Raw genomic sequence first — 7500 nt, 5'->3', positions numbered from 1 at the left:
TATGTGCGCGGCGGGACGCCGGGGCCGAGCCGGAGCGGGTCCGATGTAGGACAACTAGGGCAGACGGGTCGTCTTGATCTCGCTTCAAATCGGGCTTGCCGGGTGGCAATAGAGGCAGACCTGCAGGTCCGGAGGAATCCCCCACCTGGGAAACCGGCGTAGCCGGCCGGTGGGGGCCACTCCGATGGCAAGTCGTGGTTACCAGAGGGTTAGAGGGGAAAGGGGAGAGGGAGGAGACCCGGGCGGGTCTCACCGGAACCGGGCCTGGGCCCCGAGCCCCTGTCGCTCGAGTCCCTGGAAGCGCCGAGTACCTGGGTGGAATCAGGTCCAGGATTTCATTCGGGCGGGAAATGTCAAAAAGGTGTCCGGGACAGCGCCCCCTAGGCGGACACGGGCGTCCGCATGAGCCCCTGTCGCTCGAGTCCCTGGAAGCGCCGAGTACCTGGGTGGAATCAGGTCCAGGATTTCGTTCAGGCGGGAAATGTCAAAAAGGTGTCCGGGACAGCGCCCCCTAGGCGGACACGGGCGTCCGCATGAGCCCCTGTCGCTCAGGTCCTTGGAAAGCCGTTCGGAAAAAGGACCGGGAAAATAGGGGGGAAAACACCGAAATTGAGTCCCAAAATAGCTTACTTTGACTCGGACACGTTCCCTGTGATTTTGGCCTGTCGAGACACGGTGCACCTACTAACGTGATGGTGGTGTTTTGGACCACCAGGAAAAAAACGACAAAATCGAAAGAAGGCAAAAAGTAGGTGAAAATTTAAGCCTCTCTCGATTTTGTACTTAGAAAAAATCCCAGCCGAAAACTCCAATCCCATTGAAATGCATTGGAAGGACGAGTGGGGAAATTTTTCTAAGTGTCTGATCGAGAGAAGGTAAAATGAGGTGATTTTTAGCCTCTCTCGATTTTGTACTTGGAAAAATCGAGAGAAGGCAAAAAGAGGTGCTTTTTAGCCTCTCTCGATTTTGTACTTAGAAAAAATCCCAGAAATTTTTTTTTCCCCGTTTTTTTTTCTAAGTGTCTGATCGAGAGAAGGCAAAAAGAGGGGATTTTTAGCCTCTCTCGATTTTGTACTTAGAAAAAATCCCAGAAATTTTTTTTTTCCCCGTTTTTTTTTCTAAGTGTCTGATCGAGAGAAGGTAAAAAGAGGGGATTTTTAGCCTCTCTCGATTTTGTACTTGGAAAAATCGAGAGAAGGCAAAAAGAGGTGCTTTTTAGCCTCTCTCGATTTTGTACTTAGAAAAAATCCCAGAAATTTTTTTTTTCCCCGTTTTTTTTCTAAGTGTCTGATCGAGAGAAGGTAAAAAGAGGGGATTTTTAGCCTCTCTCGATTTTGTACTTGGAAAAAATCGAGAGAAGGCAAAAAGAGGTGCTTTTTAGCCTCTCTCGATTTTGTACTTAGAAAAAATCCCAGAATTTTTTTTTTTTTCCCCCGTTTTTTTTCTAAGTGTCTGATCGAGAGAAGGTAAAAAGAGGGGATTTTTAGCCTCTCTCGATTTTGTACTTGGAAAAATCGAGAGAAGGTAAAAAGAGGTGCTTTTTAGCCTCTTTCGATTGGGTACTTAGAAAAAATCCCCCACTTCCCCTGTGACTTTGCAGGGTGCGCCCTGGCCATGCTGGGTGCCTGCTGGCACCCCGGGGCTCGGCTGGAACGCGGCGGGACTTGCTGCACTCCAGCCTGGGTGTGATTTTTGCTCATTTTCATGACTTTTTCCCCGACTTTCCCCACTTACCCTGTGACTTTGCGGGGTGCGTCCTGGCCATGCTGGGTGCCTGCTGGCACCCCCGGGCTCGGCTGGAACGCGGCGGGACTTGCTGCACTCCAGCCTGGGTGTGATTTTTGATCATTTTCATGACTTTTTCCCCAACTTTCCCCACCTTTCCCCACTTCCCCTGTGACTTTGCTGGGTGCGTCCTGGCCATGCTGGGTGCCTCCAGGCACCCCTGGGCTCGGCTGGAACGCGGCAGGACTTGCTGCACTCCAGCCTGGGTGTGATTTTTGATCATTTTCGCGACTTTTCCCCAGACTTTCCCCACTTCCCCTGTGACTTTGCTGGGTGCGCCCTGGCCACGCTGGGTGCCTCCAGGCACCCCTGGGCTCGGCTGGAACGCGGCGGGACTTGCTGCACTCCAGCCTGGGTGTGATTTTTGATCATTTTCGCGACTTTTCCCCAGACTTTCCCCACTTCCCCTGTGACTTTGCTGGGTGCGCCCTGGCCACGCTGGGTGCCTGCTGGCACCCCCGGGCTCGCCTGGAACGCGGCGGGACTTGCTGCACTCCAGCCTGGGTGTGATTTTTGATCATTTTCATGACTTTTTCCCCGACTTTCCCCACTTCCCCTGTGACTTTGCTGGGTGCGTCCTGGCCATGCTGGGTGCCTCCAGGCACCCCTGGGCTCGGCTGGAACGCGGCGGGACTTGCTGCACTCCAGCCTGGGTGTGATTTTTGATCATTTTCGCGACTTTTCCCCCGACTTTCCCCACTTCCCCTGTGACTTTGCTGGGTGCGTCCTGGCCACGCTGGGTGCCTCCTGGCACCCCTGGACTCGGCTGGAACGCGGCGGGACTTGCTGCACTCCAGCCTGGGTGTGATTTTTGATCATTTTCATGACTTTTTCCCCAACTTTCCCCACTTCCCCTGTGACTTTGCTGGGTGCGCCCTGGCCATGCTGGGTGCCTCCTGGCACCCCTGGGCTCGGCTGGAACGCGGCGGGACTTGCTGCACTCCAGCCTGGGTGTGATTTTTGCTCATTTTCACGACTTTCCCCCCAGACTTTCCCCACTTCCCCTGTGACTTTGCTGGGTGCGCCCTGGCCACGCTGGGTGCCTCCTGGCACCCCTGTGCTCGGCTGGAACGCGGCAGGACTTGCTGCACGCCAGCCTGGGTGTGATTTTTGACCATTTTCACGACCTTTTCCAGACTTTCCCCACTTTTCTACCCCACTTCCCCTGTGACTTTGCTGCATGCGTCCTGGCCACGCTGGGCACCTCTTGGCACCCCTGGACTTGGGTGGAACGCGGCGGGACTTGTGGCACTCAAATGTGGGTGTGATAAGGAAAAAAACTAGCCGTCAACGGCAAATTTTTAAAATCGGTCTCCAAACTAGGGCACGCGGGCCGAAGCGGTACGCCGGAATCCGGCCCCCGGATTTTTGTGGATTTTTATTATTTCTTTGGACATGTCGTGCATCCCTGGACTCGGGTGGGCGGCTGCGGGACTTGTGGGACTCGAACCTGGGTGTCATTTTGGACCATTTTTCGGGACTTTTGCCTACTTTTCCCACTTTTCCCCCCCACTCACAGTGTGACTTTGCTGGGGGCGCTTTGGACATGCCGGGCACCCTTGGACTCGGGTCACCTGCTGCGGGACTTGTGGCACTCAAACCTGGGTGTCACCTGGGTGTGATTTTGGACCATTTTCGGGACTTTTGCCTACATTTCTGAATTTCCTCCCCCACTCACAGTGTGACTTTGCTGGGAGCCTTGTGGACACGTCGGGCATCCCTGGACTCGGGTGACCGGCTGCGGGACTTGTGGCACTCAAACCTGGGTGTGCTTTTAGAACATTTTGGGGATTTTTGCACACTTTCCCAACTTTTCTTCCCCACTCACAGTGTGACTTTGCTGGGGGGCGCTTTGTACATGTCGGGCACCCTTGTACTCGGGTGACCGGCTGCGGGACTTGCTGCACTCAAACCTGGGTGTGATTTTAGAACATTTTGGGGATTTTTGCACACTTTCCCAACTTTTCTTCCCCACTCACAGTGTGACTTTGCTGGGGGGCGCTTTGTACATGTCGGGCATCCCTGGACTCGGGTGACCTGCTGTGGGACATGTGGCACTCAAACCTGGGTGTGATTTTAGAACATTTTGGGGATTTTTGCACACTTTCCCAACTTTTCTTCCCCACTCACAGTGTGACTTTGCTGGGGGGCGCTTTGTACATGTCGGGCACCTGGACTCGGGTGACCTGCTGCGGGACATGTGGCACTCAAACCAGGGTGTGATTTTGGATCGTTCAGGACATTTCCTGGCCGCATGCCCCAAAGGGCCTCACATACCCCGGGGACACGCGCTGGACACCCCGGGTAGCACAAAATATGCCGTTCTGTTTAAAAAGCCCGTCTATTGCTGTCCTAAGACACATGTGCAACAGCCCGGGGTTTATTTCCCTTCATAAGTAGGGTTTCTCTCTATAGTGCACACTTGGGAAAAAATGCATTTCTTTAGGGGTGCAATTGCGGCCGGAGTCCACGGGAGGGCTCCAATTCCCCGCTGCTGTCCTCTTGCAGTGTAAGAGGGTTGCTGTTTTCTGTCTGGAAATAGGGCCCCAAAAGGCATCCAGGGCCCCTAATGACAGTAATTTATGGCTCCAAAAGGCATCACATTGCCCGGGAAGACCTGACGGACGCCTCGGCGTCACCGAAATACTACAAACTGTTTAAAATGGGGCCCCCAAAAGGCCTGGAAATGATGCCTTTAATGCTGGAAAATAATGCTTTTTTTTTTTTTTTATAGGTGCAATTGCGGCCGGAGTCCACGGGAGGGCTCCAATTCCCCGCTGCTGTCCTCTTGCAGTGTAAGAGGGTTGCTGTTTTCTGTCTGAAAATAGGGCCCCAAAAGGCATCCAGGGCCCCTAATTAACAGTAATTTATGGCCCCAAAAGGCCTCACATTGCCCGGGAAGACCTGACGGACGCCTCGGCGTCACCGAAATACTACAAACTGTTTAAAATGGGGCCCCAAAAGGCCTGGAAATGATGCCTTTAATGCTGGAAAATAATGCTTTTTTTTTTTTTTTTTTTTTTTTTTTAATAGGTGCAAGTGCGGCCAGAGTCCACGGGAGGGCTCCAATTCCCCGCTGTCCTCTTGCAGTGTAAGAGGGTTGCTGTTTTCTGTCTGAAAATAGGGCCCCAAAAGGCATCCAGGGCCCCTAATTAACAGTAATTTATGGCCCCAAAAGGCCTCACATTGCCCGGGAACACCTGACGGACGCCTCGGCGTCACCGAAATACTACAAACTGTTTAAAATGGGGCCCCAAAAGGCCTGGAAATGATGCCTTTAATGCTGGAAAATAATGCATTTTTTTTTTTTTTTATAGGTGCAATTGCGGCCAGAGTCCACGGGAGGGCTTCAATTCCCCGCTGTCCTCTTGCAGTGTAAGAGGGTTGCTGTTTTCTGTCTGAAAATAGGGCCCCAAAAGGCATCCAGGGCCCCCAATTAACAGTAATTTATGGCCCCAAAAGGCCTCACATTGCCCGGGAACACCTGACGGACGCCTCGGCGTCACCGAAATACTACAAACTGTTTAAAATGGGGCCCCAAAAGGCCTGGAAATGATGCCTTTAATCCTGGGTGCATTTAGGGCCGGAGTCCACAGGAGGGCTCCGGTCCCCCACTCTTTTTGATGACCTATGGCCCCCAAAAGGCCTCGCATTCGACCGGGAAGACCTGATGGACTCCTCGGCGTCACCGAAATACGCCAAACTGTCTGAAAATAGGGCCTCTAATGACATCACTTGGCCCGTTTTTTAGGTTTCACCTGCGGGGATTAAATGCTCGTTCCCAAGCACGACGCCGCATTTTCTCCACAGAGTGCTGGTACCCTAAAATGACTTCCAGCTTGGAGAGGGACTAAATTTGACCTCCTGACCCCGGCGGGGAACCAAGGGTGGTCGGCCTTCTTAAAGGGCCAGGCACCTAGACACTTAGGCAAATTCACGACTTTTTTTGGGTGACTTCCAGCAAGGAGAGGGACTAATTTTGACCTCCTGACCCCGGCGGGGAACCAAGGCAGGTCGGCCTTCTTGTTCCCAAGCACCACGCCGCATTTTCTCCACGGAGTGCTGGTACCCTAAAATGACGACACTTAGAAAAAATCCAGCCATTCTTAAATGACTAGAGAGTCATGGCTACTCCCGCTTTTACCCCAGCTTTACACTTAGGCAAATTCACGCCTTTTTTTTTCGGGGACTTCCAGCAAGGAGAGGGACTAAATTTGACCTCCTGACCCAGGTGGGGAACCAAGGGTGGTCGGCCTTCTTAAAGGGCCAGGCACCTAGACACTTAGGCAAATTCACGACTTTTTTTGGGTGACTTCCAGCAAGGAGAGGGACTAATTTTGACCTCCTGACCCCGGCGGGGAACCAAGGCAGGTCGGCCTTCTTAAAGGGCAGGGCACCTAGACACTTAGGCAAATTCACGACTTTTTTTGGGTGACTTCCAGCAAGGAGAGGGACTAATTTTGACCTCCTGACCCCGGCGGGGAACCAAGGCAGGTCGGCCTTCTTGTTCCCAAGCACCACGCCGCATTTTCTCCACGGAGTGCTGGTACCCTAAAATGACGACACTTAGAAAAAATCCAGCCATTCTTAAATGACTAGAGAGTCATGGCTACTCCCGCTTTTACCCCAGCTTTACACTTAGGCAAATTCACGCCTTTTTTTTTCGGGGACTTCCAGCAAGGAGAGGGACTAAATTTGACCTCCTGACCCAGGTGGGGAACCAAGGGTGGTCGGCCTTCTTAAAGGGCCAGGCACCTAGACACTTAGGCAAATTCACGACTTTTTTTGGGTGACTTCCAGCAAGGAGAGGGACTAAATTTGACCTCCTGACCCCGGCGGGGAACCAAGGGTGGTCGGCCTTCTTAAAGGGCCAGGCACCTAGACACTTAGGCAAATTCACGACTTTTTTTGGGTGACTTCCAGCAAGGAGAGGGACTAATTTTGACCTCCTGACCCCGGCGGGGAACCAAGGCAGGTCGGCCTTCTTGTTCCCAAGCACCACGCCGCATTTTCTCCACGGAGTGCTGGTACCCTAAAATGACGACACTTAGAAAAAATCCAGCCATTCTTAAATGACTAGAGAGTCATGGCTACTCCCGCTTTTACCCCAGCTTTACACTTAGGCAAATTCACGCCTTTTTTTTCTCGGGGACTTCCAGCAAGGAGAGGGACTAAATTTGACCTCCTGACCCAGGTGGGGAACCAAGGGTGGTCGGCCTTCTTAAAGGGCCAGGCACCTAGACACTTAGGCAAATTCACGACTTTTTTTGGGTGACTTCCAGCAAGGAGAGGGACTAATTTTGACCTCCTGACCCCGGCGGGGAACCAAGGCAGGTCGGCCTTCTTAAAGGGCAGGGCACCTAGACACTTAGGCAAATTCACGACTTTTTTTGGGTGACTTCCAGCAAGGAGAGGGACTAATTTTGACCTCCTGACCCCGGCGGGGAACCAAGGCAGGTCGGCCTTCTTGTTCCCAAGCACCACGCCGCATTTTCTCCACGGAGTGCTGGTACCCTAAAATGACGACACTTAGAAAAAATCCAGCCATTCTTAAATGACTAGAGAGTCATGGCTACTCCCGCTTTTACCCCAGCTTTACACTTAGGCAAATTCACGCCTTTTTTTTCTCGGGGACTTCCAGCAAGGAGAGGGACTAAATTTGAATTCCTGGCCCAGGTGGGGAACCAAGGGTGGTCGGCCTTCTCAAAGGGCAGG

This window comes from Entelurus aequoreus, unplaced genomic scaffold (assembly GCF_033978785.1).
Source record: "Entelurus aequoreus isolate RoL-2023_Sb unplaced genomic scaffold, RoL_Eaeq_v1.1 HiC_scaffold_44, whole genome shotgun sequence".
Taxonomy (NCBI): domain Eukaryota; kingdom Metazoa; phylum Chordata; class Actinopteri; order Syngnathiformes; family Syngnathidae; genus Entelurus; species Entelurus aequoreus.
The sequence above is the reverse complement of the archived record's forward strand: the minus strand, read 5'-3'. Positions refer to the sequence as shown.